Source organism: Panthera uncia (assembly GCF_023721935.1).
Source record: "Panthera uncia isolate 11264 chromosome A3 unlocalized genomic scaffold, Puncia_PCG_1.0 HiC_scaffold_11, whole genome shotgun sequence".
Lineage (NCBI taxonomy): Eukaryota > Metazoa > Chordata > Mammalia > Carnivora > Felidae > Panthera > Panthera uncia.
In genome coordinates, this window is record NW_026057578.1 from 54,695,237 (window position 1) to 54,717,288 (window position 22,052).

Below are 22,052 nucleotides of genomic sequence, written 5' to 3' on the forward strand. Positions count from 1 at the left end.
CTTACTCAGAGCCATGTTCCTTGAGAAGTCGATAAAGAAGAGAAGCTTACACAGAACGCAGGTCAGTGTGGATATGCTAAATTTGAATTAATTAATTGTGTCTAGTTAGCTTCTGGAAACATAAACAGAGATGCCAAACTAGATGCCTTGGCAGGGGCCAAACATGCAAAGAGAAGTCTGAAAATTATGAACAAAGAGGAAATTTATAAAACATTTAAGTGATTTTCATTAGGGTGTGAGTGGACTGGATTATATTGCTGAGGTGAGGGGGTGTGTTGGATTTTCTAGACTCTTCCTTAAGACGAATGGCAGAAACCCAAGCTCTACACAATATAGAGATGTTGGATGGAGAAAGCACATAGAGGGGAAGACAAGATTGAGAACCAGTGTTTTGTAAAGATAATCTATAGGAGCTGAATTGGCAGCATAGAGAGGGCCATTTGCTGACAGGACAGCATGCAGTTTCTAGTGGAGATCTTGAAATATTGGGAGGGAAATACAGTCCTTTTGAAACTTGAGGTCAGAGGAAATCCTTAGAAGGAGAGACTGAGAAGTCATTAAGAACTATTTATTTACTTGTTTCACAAACAATGCTTGGGCAGCACTCTCTGTGGTAGATTATACTATCCAAGTATAGCCATTACCCAATGCTCTTCTAGAACTGTGCCACACTCCCAATAGGAAGTAGTGTCTTATTCCCCTCTCCCAGAATCTGGATATGCTTGGGATTCACTTGTAAATAAGAGAATGCCGTGGAAATGGTGCTGTGTGACTCCGGTGTTTCGGTTGGAAAAGTCTTCATAGCTTCTGCCTTTCTGTTGGAATGCTGAGTCTTGAAGCTTTCAGTTCTCATGAGTCATCTTCTTGTCCCAAGGCAGCCATGCTGTGAGGAAGCTCAACTAGCCAGATAAAGAGATGCCACACTGAGAGGCCCTGAGACCTCTCCATGTAAGAGGTAAAGATGCCCAGAAAGTCCATCCCTGGCGGTTAGGCCTCCTGCACCTGCATGGGAGACGTTGAGGCAGAACCATTGAAACTGTAGGTCAGGAATTAAAGCTCCCGGACTCCTGACCCACAGAGCCAGTGCGAGATCATAAGATAATTGTTGTTTTCAACAACAACTACATTTTGGAGAGATTTGACATGGCTGTGGATAACCAGAGCACTGCTTTGGGACCAGGCATTGTTTTAGGTACTGACGTATGGTGGTTTGAAAATCCAAGTGTCCTTGTCTGTATTTACAGACCAGGTAGAAACAGAGTCACTGAGGATAACTAGCAAGAACACTTCTCAAAGTGATAGGACGGAACGACTAAGAATAGTGAAAGAGGACAATGACCAATGACCAGGTGTGTTCGGAAGTTTCTCGGCATTTTGGGGTGAACGAGAGGAAAATGCCTTAAACGTAAGATAAGCAGTGTCCCTTCCCTACTTCCTCGCTGCTGGATAGGATAGGATCGAGGAGGGCAAAGCACCTAAAAGGGCAACTTAAGAGGGAAAAACACAACCTTTAATGTCTCACTGGGACAAAGTGTAACTTGAGTGACGCAGAGGTGTTGAGTCAGTTCCTAGAGATGGGTTAAATGTTGTTACAATCATCCCCCTTTTGGGGGCACTCAGGGGTCATGCTTCCTTTCAGGTGCTTCTTGTGAAGCCGTGGGCAGAACCATGCCTAGCCGTGGGTGCTTTGTGGCCAGAACAAAGGGCAAAATAAATGTATATCCCACCCCACCACCCCACATACATAATTTATAGCATTTTAATCTTCCTACTTGTCTCTGCTTATGAATTTCTTATAGAATTATTTAATGATGTGAGTTCAATGGGCAATTTCAAAATCTACTTAATTTACCATTTCCTTTCTCAGCGATGCAGCGAGGCACTGAGAACCATACTGCAGAGGTAGCAGCCTGAATGCGCTTGAGAGAAAAAAATCATCCAATGTCAGACAATTAATACGTAGGCAGGCTCCTGCCCTCTGTCCCTGGGTCCCAATAACCCTGACAGGATGCTAAGGAGTTTCACAGATCAGAGAGAGACAGAGTTGTGTTAAAGAAACAGCATCAGACGTACCTCATGCCCAGTCTTGGAATGCCCCTGGTGTCTCTAGGTGTCCTATGAGGCGAAGGGAATGAGTTTTACAGGGCAAATGCAATAAAAGCAAAGGAGAAAAGGATGTAATCTTAAACTGAGTCAGTAGTCTGGACGAGGAGACACGGAGAATCTGCCCAGTAGCATGGCAGAAACTTGTTACAGTAATAAGCTCAGGAAGCACACGTCCCGATCTCTGACGTCGGTGAATATGCATTCGTAAGTCACGAGACATGTGAACATTCAAGATTCTTCTGAATGGACCGACCACGCTGAGACAAAGGATGGAGCATGGAAGGAGAGACCACACAAAAGCAGGTGTTAAGAGTCCTCACCTGGCAGACACATCCGATTCACTCCCACCGGCCCTTCTCCCACGACATCTCCCCCCCAAAGCACTGGCAAAGCTGTTGGATGGCCAGATGGGTCTCACCTGCAGGACACATGCCTGTCCTCCCGGACAACTTAGAGCGGCCCATGATGTCTTATGGCAAGTCCGTTTCAGAGCACTCGTCTGTTGCGTGGGGCAAAGCAGTAGGTCACGGTTTCAAATCCGGGGTGGTCACAACCGAAGGGCATTAGATCACCGGGGAAGGACTTCAGATGACCTTTACCCAGCCTCATATGAAACGAGGCTCTCGGTCTCCGCTCAGCTTTTCACGGTCGAGGCGTCTGCACCGCTCAACGGATGCTAACCGTCCACAGTAGGGAGAGGGGGACACACACCAGGGCTTTCCGTCTCCTTGATAGACTCGGTGGGGATGTGTCCGGTCTTACGGACGGAAAGCCGCAGACATCAACACCGTCAACTGAGCCACAGGCATCAGCATAAAACCCAAACCCGAGAGAGGCTCAAATTAGTATCCAAACATGCCTCTGTTTCCTTAATGCTCATTCAGACAGAGGTTCAATGGCTGGAAATTATTGAAATGAGGCAGATGTCAAGGGGATGCTGCACAGGCAGCTCCTCTTCAGTGGCAGTCATTGTGTGCCTCCAGCTTCAGGATCCTTGTTAAATCTCCACATCGTGCCCAGCCCTAAAGTACCTGCCGGTGCAGCTTTCCCGTTCGCCGCCAAGAGTTGCACAAATGTACGAACGGAGCTGAAGGCTCTGGGATCGGCCTGGAGCTGCGTCATTTTCCCGATCGTTAGACTGAGAGCCCCCGTGCCCCGCTGCTACCGTGCGCATCATTTCGGAGCACCATTCCCTTCCTCCCCTGTGGTCCTTGGCTTCGCTCGGCGCCTCCCACCGACCGACACCACCGGGCCTCCGTGTACCTTGCACGGGAAGAGAAAACGGTCTTGAAATAATAGACTTCCTCTTGGTTTCTCAATCGGGTACAACCAGGGTTGTTTTTCATTTTTCAAGCCAACCGGTGTAAAGCGTCTAAGAGGTGAGGGAATAAATACACGGCTTTATGCCGGGGTGGGGCTTGTTAACTGTTTTTGCAAAGGTGGCCCAAGCCAAGGCATTCCTGTTCCCCAGCGGGACTGGAGGTGGAGGGAGGCTTAAATATAGGTCTTTTTTTTTTTTTCCCCTCTAAATCTGTAACCTGCAACAATGTCTTGCAACATTTCGCCTATTCTGAGAACTGCAGCCTATGTTGCTAAAGAAGCTCAGTGATATTTCCTACTTCAGGAGGGGGGAGAGGGGAACCCTCCAGAGGTGGCCAACAGATGTAATGAAAGTCCTAGTTTTCTTCGGTGGAAAAAATGTCTTTATATGCAGGCAGGATATATGACAGTGCACGTATTTTTTGTGCTAAGTATTCAACCTAAGTTAAATACTGAAAATACGAGAGGAAAAAATATTGCCCGATTCAGTATCTGACCTCACCTTACTTTAGAGCAAGGTTGTAAAATCCAGCAGAATGGCTTTCTTTCTTTCTTTTACAGATTTTAATTTTTTAAACGTTAATTTATTTTTGAGAGAGAGAGAGAGAGAGAGAGAGAGAGCATGAGTGAGGGAGGGGCGGAGAGAAAAGGAGACAGAGGATCCAAAGCAGATTCTATGCTGAGAGAGCAGCGTCCGCACGATGTGGGGCTCAAACCCCAAACTATGAGATCATGACCTGAGCCAAAGTCAGATGCTTAACTGACTGAACCACCCAGCCGCCCCCCGAATGGCTTTCTTAAACTTCCTTATACGAACCTAAACTCAGCAGAGAATCTTACTTAGAATATGTAGCTTTTGTTCTCTTCTCTTCTGACCACACCATCAAAAAAAGGAAGAAAAATAATCTGTCATGTGTATATATATTCTTCGAGAGTTCAAGTATTTTTAAATGTAAAAACTTTTAAGTGCAACATAAAAAAAAAGTAGCTGAGAGCTATAAATATGTTTTTGACTTCACAAAAGAAATATTTCATAATTTACACTCTCCATTCTTGAGGGAAGAGCAACTTTACCACTCATGAATTATTGGTTTCTTCTTCCTGGTTAAATATTCACTGTCTGTCCATCTGTCTTGTTCATATTTTTCTCCTGTTGATTTTTAGCACTCTTAGAAATAAGGAATACATTTCAAACTCGATGCACAGGGGATTTCATTATAAATTGTGGCAAACTGGGAAAACGCAGACTTGATGTGTTAACCTCTACAAACTGGTGTGGGAAGCTGGGTTGGTAAATTCATGGTGATGGCTGTGGATGCTCTTTGGATTATATACTAGAATCACATCGCTTAAAAATAATTATGTCCATTTAACTTTCCTTAGAAAAATTTGAGAACTTTTTAATGCTATAATCTGTTAAGACTTAGGTATGTGAGTTGTTTTTAATCACCACGAAGCTAAAGTACCTGTACGTTCCAAATTGTATTCAGTTGCAAACAAACCCTAAACGATAGTTGGGAAGGCAACACACACTGTCTCTGGAGGCTTGTCTGGACATTACATAAAAATGCCCAGACTGGAAACTTCATAGGTAACCTACACACTGTTTATCACGATTGCACGTGCATACACTTTCTCTGTCCTCCTGCGGTGCGTTTGTATCAATGTCACATATATAAAAACCAAAAATAGGTAGAAAGAGTCTCAGTTTTAGAAAAAGCTTGGTTTTGGAACAGATTGGAATTTGGGTTTTAGTCATCCAAGATGTGATAAACCACACTGGGCATTAATGTAGAAAACAGATTGAGCTTTTTAATGGGACATCAAATAAGACTTTATTAGCATCTATTAGGTTCAACCCCAAGCTCAGGAAATAGCATTAATGAGCATCATATATCAGCGTGTCTGTTATTAGATAACAGTATCCCTTAAAACCAGCAAGCCATATAGTACTTTATACTTTTTTTACCTTTATCTTCAGAATTAGCTGACATTCTATCCTGTTACACTGGCCTTACTATTAGTAATAGTGAACCAATTTATAAACCCATTAGTGACACTTTTTCCAGAAGATAAAAACAGTCAAAATTATCTGGCAGCAATTAATCTTAATGGCTGTATGCAGTAAACAGCAATGGGCTAATTCCAGCTCTGTCAGCCCCATCAAACAATCCTGCATTAGGCAGCTTTTCAGTGATCCATTAAAGCATATTCAGAACAACAACAAATTCAATGCTGAAGGCATATGCACTAAACATTACAACAGTGATCTTCTGAAGCCATCATTATCTCTTAAATAGTACTTCCCCCATGTATTATCATTATGCTGTACATTAGAAATACTTTGATTAAACTCCCTTAATTCATAACAGACAGCTGCAGACCATTTATGCAGTTAATCTCAACACAACAGCTATTGAGGAAATATAACAAAATGAAGGCTGTAAACTGGAAGTCATTACTATGAAAGATACTGGTTTTCTAGCCCTCTTAGAGCAGAGTGCATCGTAAGGATGGGCTTTGCGCCTATAATAATGGGGATGAAACTGTTAATGACCTTCCACTTTCCCTGTAACATCTGTCCTGAGGCTGGTTGTATTGCAGACTGGGCGCATGACCAGTTTAGACAGGGCTGTGTTCTCTGTGCGTTGGCCAATCCAAGGGTTCCACCGAGGAGGACCAAAGCTGTGGCTAGCTCCTGTTTCCCAGCTGCGGTGTTGAGAAGTCAAGGTTTTGGTTACATGAATAGTCTCACCCATGTCACGGAATCGTTAGTGTATAAAGCACTGAAAACCTATTCTGCGCGTATGTCATCGTTAGCGACAGCTTCTGATTTCCTTTCCAACAAGTGCTGTCTTTTAAAGTTTAATTGACAGTACTTGAGTTGACATACTTAAAAAAAAATGATGCCTACAAAATTTTCTCTGCAAACTTTCTCTCCCGTGTACGTGCTATTTTCTTTTAACAATCCAGAGGAAATCTGCATGCAAAAAAAAAAAAAAAAAAAAAAAACATCCACCCCTCCTCCCAGATTTAAGTAGCCACACCCCAAGTTCACGTTCCGCTGAGTAAAATATGCACGGGTTGAATTTGATGAACAAGAAACCTGTGTAAATTTCTCCCATAATGCACCTTCACAAACTCTTTCCTTTTCACAGGTAGAGAAACCATAAACATGTTCATGAATGGGCTCTATGTGCCTGGCATTTTTTTTTTCCTCATATAGGGTTTATTTCAGAGTTCTAAACCACAGACACCGTGTCTACCTTTTGATGAAATGGCCAACTAATTAAAACATAAATTTAGAGTCCCCTTGCCATCTCTGACAGTACTTTCAGCTTTCAGGGTTAGCATCCGTGAATTAAATATTGATCCCAGATGTAAAGTGCCGCCATTGTGGAGTGATAAGGGCTTAGCTTTCAGAAGGAAGGACCAATCCCTGTGGCAGTTTGCACTGAATGTTTATGGGGATTTCCACCATGGTGGCTAAATTGAGCCATCCCTCCAAGATGTCCGGGAACACATGAATATTAATGTTTGCCAGCGTGGGGAGAGTAGATTAGCTGGGTGGACGTCACCCGTCACTTGGGCCCCTCAGTTACCTGTGATGCAGCAGAGATCCCTGCCTGCCCTCCCCCACGTTCCCAGCCACCCCTCCCGGAATACCACGCTTTTAAAAAAAAGTGGCAGCTCTGGGAAGTTTTCTTCATTTTTCTCTCCTTTCCGTTGCATTTGTTGGAATGTCGAATGTCGTCGAATGTCCTTTATTTCTCACATTTGCGTTTGTGACAAAGCTGCCCCAAATCTCTCTTGGGTACCTGGATATCCTGAGGCCAGTTGCAGGCCTGAAGTGCAGTTGGAACCACCTGGGATTTTCACCCATTTTGAAAAGTCTTCTCATCCTGGGCCTTAGTTCCCTGCCATCTGAGTTACAAAGCTCTACTCCCAATTGCTGACTCACAAGTACGTTTGAGAAATAGTGCCTTTCCTTGGAAGTTCACAGCACATGTCAGCGTAGTAAAGCCTCTGACAAGGTCTAGAGCAAAGAAGCCTGTTTAACAGTGATTAACTCAGCATTCCCAAACCTTCCCAACTGATTTTTTTTTTTTTTTAAATAGAGTAACAGTCAACATCTTATGGGGTACTAATCTTTCATAGAATCTATTTTGGGACATGCTTTTCTAAATTCCTGCTTGTAATATTTATGTCTCAAGATTAGTCTGTGGCAGGAAAGGACAAGTTTGCGATTTGATTGATTATGCTTTCTTCTGATTTGTGTTCGTACGTTTCGGTATAGCTTAAAGATACTCCACGGTTGACAAGTGGCCATTAGCAAATAAAATTATGTTTGGGAAAAAAAAATTTGTTTGCAAAGCACAAGCTTGCTTGACTTTGATAGATCTTGCCATTCATTCCAGGAATCTAAGTTTATCAAACAATGTTCATGTAGAAATTTTTTTCTGATTGAGACATAAGGTTTTCTTCAACTAATGATTAGAGTTTTCCAACTGATGTTAAACATATGGATAATACACGAATGTGCTCATTTACCCTGCTGTGGAACATTATCTTTAGCTACAACACAATTATATTGTACATGAAAAGTTCTATCTAGACATATTTACATATATCTATATCTGCCTCTATTCCGGAAGCTTCAAGTTATGAGCAGGTAACTTCTCCTGCTTGCAGTCTCAGCACACATTCCCCGCCACCCCCCCCCCCCCCCCCGGCCAAATACGACAAATAGTGACTGTGTTCTAGATGCACCTTATAAAAGTGTTTAATCCACTGGAACTGTGTGACTAAAAAGCTACAAACTGTAAGTTTACAGGCCAATGTCAGTAGAGTTGCCATGCCAGCAAATTAAACCAAATCGAAAAATGATAAGGTGATAAAGTTAACTAAGAAATCCTCTAACACGTTTGATCTAGGATACTAACACTTGAAGAAATGTAGGTTTGGTTTTAAAAGATGAGGTGTAGATTGAGGTGTGTGTGTGAGTGTGTGTGTGTGTGGTGGGTCTTCTGAAGCAAACTTCTAACTGCAATATTTCTTTTCGTAAATTAATTAATTTATTTTTGAGGAGAGGGAGAGAGAGAGAGAGAGCGCCCATGCAGGAGCCAGAGAGGGGTAGAGAGAGAGAGGGAGAGAATCCCGAGCAGGCTCTGCGCTGATGCGGGGCTTGATCTCATGAGCCCTGACACCACGACCTGAGCGAAAATTAAGAGCCGGATGCTTAATTGACTGAGCCACCCACGCTCCCCCTAACTTCAATATTTCTAAATACTGTCCCAAACTTAATGTGCTGTCCACCCCGGCCTTCCATTCAGACAGATCACGACAGGTCTTTTTCCAAGAAAAAAAGAAGAAAGGAAGGAAGGAGGGGGAGGAAGGGTGGGAAAGAGAGTGAGAAGAAATAGAGTTCCTCTGATGGATTAGGTAAGATGTGAGAAGTGAAATACAGAAAACCTGGGGGGAACAGCATTTGTGCAGTACTTTTCCCGAAGGTGGCCATTTTGAGAAGGGAGTCAGGAAGGGGCAGACCAGTCTTACTATCATATGCCCGGGGTGCAGTTTGTCTCGAATTGTGCCTCAAACACCTGCATAACCATCAAGCCTCAACTTTTTTCTCACTCCTGTCGTAGAGTTCAGTCCATGTGACTAAGTTTCAATTCCATTTCCTTGCTTGGCTGTATGGTTCTTCACCGAGCCTGGTGCTTGGGCACCGCAACCTCTGCCAGTCCTTTCTCCCAGAAGGCTGGTCCGTATATTCCACCCACTGCCTTGTCACCTGACGCTGACCCCCGTCTCGCCCACCCCCTCCGCTCCATCTGCTTCCTTTTCCTCGGGATCCAAGCGTGCTCCCCTTGGTCCTGGGTACTCTTTAGGGGCATCTTACCACCTGGGCTCAGGTAAACCCTTCACCGCTGTCCATGCTTCCAGTATCCCCAGTCCATGCCTTATACTGGACTCGGAGTCGTGTTAGGAAATGCCAGTCTGGGCTTTTCAGAATCCTCCTGAGTCCCGCACCTGGCAAGGTCAGCATTCTTTAGCATGATCCCTTTCCTATGTCTCCTACTTTGTTTTCTGCCTGCTCTGCCCCAGTTCATCTGATCTCCTGGCTATTCCTCAGATGCACAGTGTTTACTCTCAGATCCGTGTCTTTGCACATCAGGTTCCCTCCCCCTAACTTCTTTTCCTATTAACTGCCTCCTACTCATCAATACTGAATTCATTTATCATGTCTTTTGAAAATCTCAGTCTCTGGCTAAGCAAGATGCACCTACTCACTGAATTATAATTCACTGAACTGTAATTACTTTCTTGTCTTGCTTTGACCTGCTTGAGGACAAGGACAATGTCTTTCATTTTGTATCGCAAGCTTGTAAGACTATTTTTTGGAACATAGTAGGTACTTACAAAGTATTCATTGAATGAATGGACCAAAGATTGTACAGCAACATCACGTACTGGATCATTCCCTTCTCTGGGATACCGCAGAACTGCAGAATTCTTTAATGGTCAACAGTTAGATTTTTGTTAATAGACATTAGCTACATTATATAGAGAAAAAGATACTTGTAGCATCCATGTAAATAGATTAACAAGCGCTGATTTGCATGTGGTAGGATTGCAAGTGGATTCATCCAACCTTTCTGCGCGCGGGTGTGTTGTCTAAATTAAAAAAAAAGTTGGTTCCTTTTATGATAATAAAAAAGAGATAACTTAAAAAAGAAACGTCGCGGGGTGCCTGGGTGGCCCAGCCGGTTAAGCATCTGACTCTCGATTTCCACTCAGGTTGCGATCTCACGGTTCGTGAGATCAAGCCCCACGTCGGGCTCTGCGCTGAGCATGAAATCTGCTTGGGATTCTCTTTCTCCCTCCCTCTCTCTCTCTATTTCTCTGTGTGCCCCCCCCCCCCACATCTTAAAATAAATAAATAAGCATTAAAAACAACAACAAAAAGAAATGTCTTCTTAGCATGGCTCACCGCTTTACAAAGGAACAGGACACACGGGGCCCCCTGCTGTCACATGGGTCACTCTTGCTCTGTTCCGCTCTTCCTGTTCCCTCTGCTTCCCTCATCTTCTCATTATCCCCGCCCCCCCCAGGCTGTTGGCGATGGGAGGTTTGGCCCGGACTTGGTGACATTTGGTTCATGTTTGCATGTGATATTTGGTTCATGTTTGCATGTTTGCTTTAGTACCTCTCTGCTAAATGAGTCTCTTACCACTATCGACCAGCTACCCTCATTGCCAACACATCCCCACGTCGTGGCGGGAGGGGTCTAGGCAGGGCCGAAGGACTTGCTTCTCCTGGCCTTCCCGGGGAAGCATGGGTCCTCAAAGGGGAGACTCAGGGTCAGTCATTTATTTGCCTCAGGACGCTGTACCAATTTCTCCTAAGGAGGCAGAATGGGTGGTTTACCAAACTAAAATCAAGGAACCCAGCCAAACTCCCCACACAACTTCCCTTCAACAGCAGAGTATGTCCTGGGCATTTCTCCGGGTCATTAAGACGGCAGCTCTGACCACCGTGGGGCTGAGCACAGAGCCCACTCCGTAAATGTTGTTTACGGGCTGGTCCTTCCGAGTTCCACTGAATGGGGCTTTCATTCTACGGAACGCTAGCAAACTCTCTTAAATGGCAATGCAATCTTGAATGTTTTTTTTCCTAACTACGTCTACAGAAACATTGAAGAAACTTGGTGCACCGGTCTGATGCTCTTAAAGATGCGGAAGAAAAAAATGTAATGATGCTTGAAACAGGCTAGCCTTCTCCGTTCCCCCATGACAGCATCAGGTGACCAGTCTTGGTTTTAGTGGCCAGGTTGATTGACATGCTAAATTGATTATGTTCAACAGACATTTAGAGGGTGCCTAATGCACTCAAGGTTACCAGGCTAGGAGCTTCAGGGGATAAGAGAGGAATGAAACCTGGTCCCTGCCCTCCAGGAATTTACAGTATGGTGCCTATATATGAAGTGCGATAGAAATTCTCTTCTCTTTGATTGTGACTCAGGAGAATAAATGTTTGGATTTCCCTTCATTAAATGGTTTTCTTTCGGTTGAGGTTTATTCTGAGCCCCACCTCGAACATTTCAGCAACTTCCCAACTGCGCTACCCGTAACTTTTGGGCAAGGTTCTGTTTGTGCACTGATTTATTTATTTGCGTTCTCACTCAACAAATATTTACTTAATGCTCCTATGTGCCAGGAACTGTTTTAGGAGCGTAGAGATGTAGTGCCGAACAAAACTTCAACACACGCACTAGGAATTAGCGAGGGCTATGAAGAGAAAGCAAGCAGAATGAGGGGGTCGCGAGGGTGAGGAGCTCTTCTGAGGAGGGGTGTGTCAGGAAGCCTTTCTGAGAAGTTGGCATTTGAATGAAGCCTTGCAAAAGTCTGGAGGATGCGCGTTAAGGGCAGACGTCCCGGCAAGTACAAAGGCCTGAAGCAGAATGACGTGGGAGTGTCTGCAGAACAGTAAAAAGAGCAAAGTGGCTGAATCCAGGGTGTTAGGTAGGAGGCGAGGGCCGCGCCAGGGTCAGGCTCCGGAAAGGAGGGGACTTGTAGGCCAGGACAAGGCCTGTGGGCTACATTCCAAGTAAAGGAGTTTGAGCATAGCCTATGACTGATCTGATCTTTGTTTAAAAAAAGATCACTCTGACTCTTCGGTGGAGAAGAGCCCGTAGAATAGTTTTTTTTCAAAAAAGGAATAAATATCTACTCCATTATTTCAGTCCTTGGTCCAAATGGATTTGCACAAACGCGCTATTCTTTCCTAGTTTTGCTACCCGGCCAATAACTTGTCAATATGATGGCTATTATTAAAGAGCAATTTCTACCTGGAAGATTTGGCTCAACGTTGGGAAAAACCGTGTAACAACTAAAGCTCCCCAACAATGAGCTCCTGTTCTTAGAAGTGTCCAAATAGAAGCTAGGTGACCTGCTGTCCGGGGCGTGGTAGGAGTGATTCCTATCGTGCGCGGACACGAACTTGATGCATCTGAGAAATGCTAATTCTTTGGACTCATTTGCTTCCCATTAAATGACATAGAACGGGATTCTAGATTTAAGATACGGAGACTCTCATGGACATTATCCTGTGCTGCCCACATCCGTCATTCTGCCAGCTGGGCAGAACGGTGCTCAACTGTCAGCCTCTCCTGAAGTCTCCTTGGCTGGAGAGTGCTGCTTTGTCCCAGGTCACGCCTCTTCCTGGGACATCCCTTATCATCGGTCAGCTGATGTAGAGGATAAAAAGCCTGACTGCCTTGCTCCATTTGGGGACAACTTTGAAGGGCTACTCTAGCTCCAGAGCTCCTGAGGTCAGCTGGGACTTTGTAGACACTTCAAGGCAGCCCATCCTCTCCGTCCGCCTAGTCTGGCTTTATTCCCTTCCTTCCCACCTGTTGGTCCCTTTAAACCACTCCCCCCTCCTCCCCCCGCCCCCCGCCCAACACACACACACCATAAACTCTACCTCTGTGTCTGCTTCTGGGAACCCAGGTAGAGAGCATCATTGTGTAGGAAAGTAAAGTGGCTTAGATGTAGTTCAGGGCTCCTGCTTGCATTTTCAGCAGGTGCATTGTCACATAAGCCTTAAGGGAGCCTCAGGCCAGTGAGGGTCTCTCTCTCGCTCTGTATTCAGAGAGGGGACTGCTCTGAAATCTCCATCCATGCTCCAGGGAGAGACAAGGAGTGCACAGTGCTGGGTACATAGTGGTAGCTCAGCAAATATGCTTTAAAATGTATATATTACAACCCCCAGCCATATGTGAACAGAGGGACACTGTGTTCTTATTGGGAAGGTTCTATACACCACCCTAAAGGGCAGAGGCCATGCAGGAGCTAGTGACCAGCCAGCTCCTGAAGGCGAGCGGTGACCTCCGTGGTGTCTCAGTCTGAGGGGCTTGGTGGGAAAGCGGTAGAAGACCGTGGTTTCTGTTTGGTGGAAAAGGAAATAGAACATCATCACATGCTCTGGAAACTGCAAAGGATGCTGGGCCAGCCCCCAACGTTGATTGAGAAAACTGAGTAGCACTGTGCGAGAAATTCAGAAATCACTCAAGGATGGAAAAGTTTACTATCTCAAATGTTTTGAGCGAATACTATCATGTATAACTTCACCCCAAATCATTTTATACCTTCCTCTGATATTTCATTATTACTTGTAAGTCTCTTCCTGAAGCTTCAAGAATAATTTTTTTCTTTTTGCAAGGCTCTTTCATATGAATTGGCTTATTGGCATCAAAATGCTAGATGATAAATTTATCTACAATTCAGAAGCACATTAAATGTGATACGTGCAAGCGTAGATTTCGCTGGAACCGTGTCTGTATTTTACTGTATGCCTATCTGAGGGTAGGAGGCAAATTTTGTGGGCACCAACTGGAATTCTGTACATGCATCATGAGAAAAGGAAAGCGTCCAGATAGGTTGTATTGAAAGGAATAAATACTTCCCCCATTCGTCACAGGGTTTTTAGTCAATGTTTATAACCTCCACCCTGCCCACGGTCTGGGATGGTTCACTCCGACCAGCCTTAATTGCTTTTGCTGGAGGGCAGTGCAATTCAGTGATCCAGGCTCGGGACAGCCATCCTGGGTTCGCAACTGGCCCTCCGCTCTCCAGCTACGTGACCTCACCCTGGTCACTCATCCTGGTGGCTCACTGCCTCATCTGTAAAATGGGAACGGATCCGGTAATGCTTAACTCGCAAGGTGGCTTTGAGATGTTAATGTACGTCAAACACTTGGAAGAGTGTGTGGATCGAGGAATCATTTAGTTCATGCGTTTTCTCTCTCTTGTTTGTAAAATGGACACAAAATACTTAACTGTTTAGAGTGCAGGGGGAAATACTTGCCGAGTAATTAGAGTCCTCGGTGCCCAGTAGTATGAGCGGCTCTCTAAGCAGCTTATGTATAGCTCCCATAAGCTTGTAGAGCCGCTCATACTTGTTTTGGAAAAGGATATTGGAGATGAGGGGTGGCCTCTGTGACCCCTCCTTCACCAGTTCCTTCTCCAGCTGCCTGCAGCGCTTGGTTGAGGCTTTATTATTGCATCTGGATTTCAATGTTGACTGGTCTCTCCCACCCGTTGGATCATATCCATGCTGTAAACAAGTCTTGCTTTGGAGTCAGTCAGACCTGGGTGGACCCAGGCTCCGAGAAAGCGGGGGGAGGTGGGGTCTGATACTCTATCTCACAGAGCAGGAAGGAAGCATCAGCTAAGGCAGTGCCCTCTACAGGACCCAGTAAAGGTGGCCTTCTCCCCTTGCTCCAGGGCGGTGATCTTATATCTGCAAAGAGAGATGCTTGGCGGCCCACGGGTGTTTCTTTCATGATTATGGAATCTGATTTTGTGCTAGTTATTTCCAGAGTCGGATCCGGTGTCTTTCAACATGATCAGGGGTTTCCAGTCTCTATTTCAATCATCTGTTCTGATCCAAATGTCTCCCTTCCTTGAATAGCACAAACAACAAACAGACAAAGACAAAATATTAGAGGTAAGAGATTTGCTCATTTCAACAACCACAAGATATTTAACCTATAGTGAGGTTCAGATTTCCTGACCTTAAGGACCTTATTTCTTTGTGCTGTGAAATGGGTACGTTGCTAATCAAATAGGATTTCGTGCAAAGTACTTTCTCCACGTTTGGGTTGTTTATTGCATTTTGTACATTTCATTTGAATCATATCCTTTGAAAGCCGATGTATTAATTTTAACATCGGGAAAGAAATGATCTTGTAAAGATTCGATGTGGAGTCTACGAAGAGATACTATGATGGACTATATGGGAACCAGTCATTATAATAGCATCCAAGAGCAGGCAAGAAAATTATAGCCATGGGCTAATTATCCTGTTCATGTTTTTATTTTTTTCTCTCTTTCTTAAGTGTACATCACTGTGAAAATTCTGCCTCTAAGGCTAGATAGCATCTCATGTGAATCCTAAGTCAGAGATCGGATATATTTATTATGCTGGCCCTTCTTTTGTATCTCTAGACCAAGTGGAGTGGATACAGATGCTCAGAATACTATATATTCCAAAGAAACAAAATCTAATATACAGCAATATTATGTCCTGCTTCTATATTCTATAGGAGAGAAATGCCTAAATATGAAATCACACTTCATGCAATTTCTAAAACTGCATTCACATCCCTCCCCCCTCCACACACACACACTTTTGGGGACTATCGTGCTGGGTTTCCAAGTAAATGGGGCCTTTACTCTACAAAGAACGAAAGCTCTGGAAGGTTGTGTTCTGGACTTGCCGTCTCCTCTGTCAGGTCCAGTCCATTTCTTTCTTCCTTTTTCCAAGCTACAAAGCTACAACAATGTTTATATTCATATGAAGTATTTCAGCAATTCATAGCCAATTTATCAATGACCACGCAGCTGCAGGCACCACAGTCTAAAAAAATATACCAGCTCACTTGGTGTTTACATAGGCTCTGAAAGCCCCGAGTCGTGGCAAGGGGACCGAAGCCCCAGGAGTCATTAGAAAGGAACACTGGAGCCCTGGCCAGAGATGGCGGAGGGGTGTTTGCATTATAGCACAACACATCATTAAGGACACAATTGTTATTTAATGTGACACAATCATCTTTCTGCTCTTCATGAAATCCACTTAAGTAATTACCTTCTTAGCTCATTGGCTCTGTGAGCTGCCTGGCTAGAAAGGGTTATATATTTAAGGAAATATTAAAAACGGGCTCATACAATTGCCCCCTTTAAATGGACTTTTACTTATTAACATATTCAGAACGAAGATTCCCCCTCCCCACCCATCCCCCCCCATTCTGCCCTCCCCCGCCAACCCTGAAAGAGTGCGAGAACTCCAAGGTAAATAAATGCTCTGGAGCATTAGCAGGATTTCAAGAGAATAAGAACACATTAGCCAAAGTGTCTTTTACTGTCAGCCATTCTTAAGAAAACAGCTGATACCTGCATATAATGCCTGGCTCTTTGTATTTTCACTTTGACATCTGTTTTAGCCAATCAATTTGTCATTGAAGCCAAAATGCTGCTTGAAAATTTGCCTTGGCTTTCTCCTTTTAAGACAAGAACACATTTCTGAAGAAAATATTCCTTTCCAAAGCTCAGTGCAGGCTCCCCAAGCTGTGTGGGTCTTAATAAGTGGCGTAGTTTTGAGGACTCGCTTTGAATAGTCTAGATATTAAGACGGATGATTTAAAGAATCCACAGAACTTATTTTCAGAGCACATTTACATGCCTTTCAAACAGATTTTTTTATTATGACGTGTCCAAGATGAGCCTGCAGAGGTTTCGCATTATTTAAGAAGAGCCGTGCCGAAGTACAGAATTGAAATTACTTGAAAACACACATCTGCATTTGAAACTTTAAGCTCGCTTTCAAAATACACTGTACAATCCGTGTTTACTATAAATACAGCGAGGTAAGTCTGAAATACCTTTATCTTATTTGGTAGCTCTGTGTTTGAGCCTCTTTGTTTGAACGGAAGTGTCAGCTGTATTTTACTTTATTATATAAAAAAGTTTCAGAATTTAATTAAGGGTCAAGTACCAGCAGCAGATAAATGCAACAGCTAAAGCATATTTCTGATCACTCTGAAGTCTGCAATCATGAAAATTATTATCATTGAGTAAAACTGGTCTCAATGATGGTGACTGGGAGACAGATTCTGTGTTACTCAGCCGTCATTTACATAATAATGGGTTCCAGTTTTCATCAGCACCTTTTGTTTGTACAGTGCTTACTGCTACAGTAAATTGTCAAAATGTCATTCCTCTCCAATCAGCCAGAAAATATCAACAGTAAACAAGGCACAGGAAGAAATTCTCTGATTAGAAGTGTGGCAGAGGAAGAGGAGAGAGCTCAAGTCTCCCTGAGCGCTGGAAACGTGTTATTCTGGTGTCCCCAAGAATACAGTCACAAGGCTTAGGAGAATGACTTTTCCCTCCCGCCCCCTCCGCCGGCCCCTTTAATGAAGAAATACCTCTCTGCTGCTGAGGTCGCTCTGAGACCTGGGGACTGTCCCTGGGGATTAATAGATTTACATATGTATTTGTCGTTGCCACTCTGGTGCCTCTTACCGGGCATCAGCCTCTCGTTTTCTCTGGCAGACTAGCTCGGATTAAACGGGGCAGGGATCTCCTAGTGTTCTTGTCCCCTGCTCATTCTCTGACTGTTGGCCAGTAGAGTTCCAGAGGATAAAGGAGCTGTGGGGAAGGATTTGGCCCATGACCACACTGCCATCACATGGGGCGCTTGCAGAGAGGCTCCCATCAGCTGACTAACCAGTCCTCCTCTCCGTTCAGACTGCCAGAGGCTGAGAGATGGCTCCCGAGGGAGGTGCCCAGGGACTCAAGAGCCGGGGAAGAGCCCCAGGCGGCAGATGGGACTTCCCCTCCCCTCTCGACTGCTCGCCTCGCTTTTCTATCTGGCCGTCCCTTGAACTCGGGGACCGGACACGTGCAAGGATGATATGCCAACGCCAGTGGCAACGTTTAGGGCGCTGAGCCCTGAGTGCCCGGCTCTGAATTCTTTCTCCGGGCTCCGCACCCCACCCCAGGCTTCCCGCAGTATTTTAAAGTATGTAAGGTACATGAAATCAACGGATCTTTCTGTTCTCCAGTGAAATCTGCCCAGGCCCAGAAAAAGATGAGGGTGGATTAATACAGTATATGCCTTATAACCATTATAGTTACAAAGTGTATTAAAATTAAAGACTTCACATTGTGTTTGAAATAAAAATGAATATAGTGGCATTCTGCCAAGAGCCCCAGAAACCACTCTTGTGTGGAATTGAAACATTTGGCTCATATAATACTTAATTTATTTTTATGAAATGACAAGTTATATAAATGTGTGTTTAAAACAGAGGGGCACAACATTTTTTTTTTTTTTTTGGTAAGTTTCTTTGTATTCTGGCTTATATAGCTCCACACAGTTGAGACATATCTAAATAGAACAAAAAGCAATAAACTTTCCCGAAGTGTTTTTTTTTTCAAGCTACACGTTCCCCCAAATATTTGAAAATGTGATCGTACGGTTAGGTCGCCCAAGGAAAGGCTCACAGCACCTTCTTTGGGAGAATGAATGGGAGTTTTAAAATGCATTGAGACGAAGTGTCGACATCAGGAAATATTTTGTAGAGCATTCAGGTTTCTTACCAGGCACTTTATTTTGCTTGGCTACTTTTAATTTTTTCCCCTACTTCTTCTCTTTGAAAATCCGACATTGTCCAAACCCTTTCGATTAAGAAGCTTGGCTGAATGAAAGCGCCGCGATGCTGTAGCGGTGCATCAATAAACAGGGGGCCCGCGAGGCTGGGCAGCACGCGGGGAAACAGGGTTGATCAGCAGTAATTACCCTGACACCTCATGCAATACAAGGAATTAACTCCTAGGACTTTGGGCCGAACGAAGAAGAAGTTGATGGTTCGCGTTGTGAATGCATCGGTGCCTCAACCCATTACCAGTTTGAACGAAGATGGGAATTTACCATACTTTTTGGGGGCGGTGGGGGCGAGGCTGGGAATGAGCGCTGTGCAGAAAATGAGAAAGTAACGCAGGATGCCGAAGCCACAGCAATTTGGATTTTTATTAAGGCCTTTACCTTTGGATTCTATACCGTGTCTATAATACGTACATAAAAGAGGAGATCCATGGCAACCGTTGTCTTGAAAGGAGGGAGCCTGCCGTTTTAAAGAAGAGGTTAGCGTGTCACGAAATTAGGTGAAGGTATTCCAGGACAGACCTCAAGGAACGGAAGTGCTCGAAAACACAGAGCCAGGAGGGGAAGCACAGCTCAAAAGGCAACTAGTTAGCAGCTGGCACTATGACCTTTAACTGCATCCATGGTAACTGGGCTAAAGACGGAGTTTCCATTTTATCATCCTCACACCCACAATGTTAAGCCTGTGAATCCCACTGCAATTTAATGGCTGAAATCAGAAGGCAGATCTGTGTTCATTGGACCAGTGCCGATACCCTCTTAGCTAATGAGCGCAATAAACATTTTCGTGCCAGGAAACCAGTGCAAGTGGAAATATTATGCCATACAGAAATATATACCCAAACACAAAGAAATGGTCAGCAAAGCCAGTCTTTTCTGTGTACTTGCATATCCTAGCGCTCGAAGCCCATCATCTTTTAAGAAAAGAATTTTAAAAAGCTGCTAGGCTATTAAAAACAGTGGCACACCAGAAAGCTTATTGTGCACGAGAAATCTGAAGTTATGAATTCTAGACTTAATGACTATTACTGCCTCTTCTATTATTTTCCTTAATGAATCTTATTATTTGTAAATGTATGCTTCCTTTTATGTGGCTCCAAGATACTTTGTGCTTTTTCCCTGACTATGCACTGTACCTTCAGCTAGTCCAAAACAGCGCAAAAGAGACCCCCACTTTTTTGGTAACAAGGAGGAGGTTTATATTATAACTTTGCCTTCCTGGACATTCGGTCCGTAGTTCCTTAAGAATTAATGACAACAGAGTTGTAGTGTCACAGACCATGCAACCTGCAAGGATCCATAGATCCCGCTTGCTTGTTTTGAAGCCCCAGGAAAAAACTGACAAAGGCAGCTGACCACTAGTGGATGAGCTTTTGTATGCATCTGCCTTTCTGAACAAACACTGTTCATGAAACCGCTTTTAATGAAAACACACAGGTTCATTCAGAAGATGACCACTGAATCTGAATTGCTCAATGTAAGAAGCAACCAGGTTTAGGGGCGCCCTGGTGGCTCAGTCGGTTGAGCTTTGGACTTTGGCCCAAGTCACGATCTCGCGGTTTGTGAGTTTGAGCCCCGCATCGGGCTTGCTGCTGTCAGGGCAGAGCTTGCTTTGGATCCCCTGTCCCGCTCTTTCTGTGTTTCTCCCCAGCTCTCTCTCTCTCTCTCTCTCTTTCTCTCAAAAAAAGATAAATAATAATAATAATAATAATAAAAAGAAGCAGCCGGGTTTAAAGGTTTAAGTTCGGTTAACATATTATATGAATTTTAACTCTGTGCCAGTTTCCTGCTCACATTCTCCCAATAATCCTTTTTACAAAACTCACCTTCAACACATTAAACTTCAGCGGTGTCAGTGTGCTGCTTCTATCGAAAGGCTGCCAAGAATTATCCTTGAAACCTATCTTACTTGTTGCAACAAGGCATAGTCAAAGTTATAAAACTACATGCGTACCTGAAGAAAATGTAACTTACAGGACGTTTCCCCCCCCTTCTTTCAAAATTTTCCTCAGTCGTTCTAAAATATCCCCCAATTTTCTTTTGCTCGAAATGGTTTTCTGAGCAAAGATGAGGGCTTAATAACTTTCCTTATCAGGGACAATAAATGTTTTTCTTAGGGCGCAATGCCACGCATCCTTTGTAAGAAAAAGCTTGAACTGCGCTGCTAACAGAAACGACTTGTTCTGGAAACCATAAAGGTCAGGGAGAAGATAATTTGGGTGCTTCTTATCTTTTAAAACCGTGCCACTTTTATTAGTATCAGAAAGTTTTAGGAGGGTTGATAAAAAAAAAAAAAAGGGAAAGACAAAAGAAGTAAGAACTTAGAGCCCTGAATAATCACACCTGTTTACTTGACTCATAAAAGGGCAGGATGTACCTCTATCAGTTTAATAAAAGATGTTCTATCAATTTAGACAATTATACCAAAGATTAAGAATGTCATGAAGCTGATGAGATCTCCTAGGTAACATTAAAAAATAATATGCTTTTAGATCACATCATCTATTAAATGACAACTGCCAATTTTTTTTAAAGGAGTACTCAAAATTCTTTTCTTGAATGACAATTTGAAGTTCAAATACTTTGTTCTCAACAGTTAACTTCATTGACATGACACTTCTCGACTAAGGAAACTTGGCAAATACGAGCTTCCGGCTTATCCAAGTAACAGCAGACCGCAGGATAGCGTATCTTATGACCTCCCTGCATCTCCACTTAATGAAAGAACAACAAGAAATGTTTTGCTAGCACATTACTCCGCTGAAAATATCTGAATATGACTTACATTTAAATATTTGCTGTCCTCTCGACTTTATTTTATTGGCTCTGAACAATTGCCTTTCTTATCGTCAGCTTGGTAAAAATTATTTCAAGCTTTAACAGAAAGATGCTATGGGACCATGAAAATGAGCCCACCATGACCTTGGTCAGACCCAGCTCTGTGGAGGGCGAATTGCGGGACCAGAGGCAAATGGTTTAACGCAGCTCTTCTGCATGGCCCTTGCTTGTGCAGGGTGCATAACACTACTGGCTCCTTCCTGAGGACTCTTCTACAAATACCTGACAGCTACGGTGATCCTGAGAGGCCTTCAACATGGGTGCTAGGGAAACACCGAGAATCACTTACTCATCTTTAGACAATGGATTTGCCATAGTCTCGGTACCTGGATGGAAGAGTCCACCAGGCTTCTTAGACTCTACCACATGGAGCCTCACCCCGGTAAGGTCCAGTGCTCCTCGGTTGGCCCCAACGACCCAGTAGAGGGCCTGAGTTCCATTGACTACCAGGTAGACTATCAGTCTGGAACTTGTGCATTGGTGACAGACTCTAGGGGCCAGGATCCAAGCAGAGATATCGTCTGCCAGTAGGATGTTCTCTTCTCTAAGGAACT

At 43.9% G+C, this 22,052-nt stretch overlaps 1 long non-coding RNA gene across 1 annotated transcript; it reads right to left on the reverse strand.

Moving 5' to 3' along the window:
• Positions 1-572: 572 nt before the first annotated feature.
• On the reverse strand, positions 573-3,261 carry LOC125936318 (uncharacterized). The gene is made up of 3 exons (XR_007462001.1): positions 2,525-3,261; positions 2,074-2,363; positions 573-1,002 (listed from the first exon to the last, which is right to left on the reverse strand). It is a non-coding gene; the product is annotated as an uncharacterized LOC125936318 (long non-coding RNA).
• Between the last annotated feature and the right edge of the window lie 18,791 nt (positions 3,262-22,052).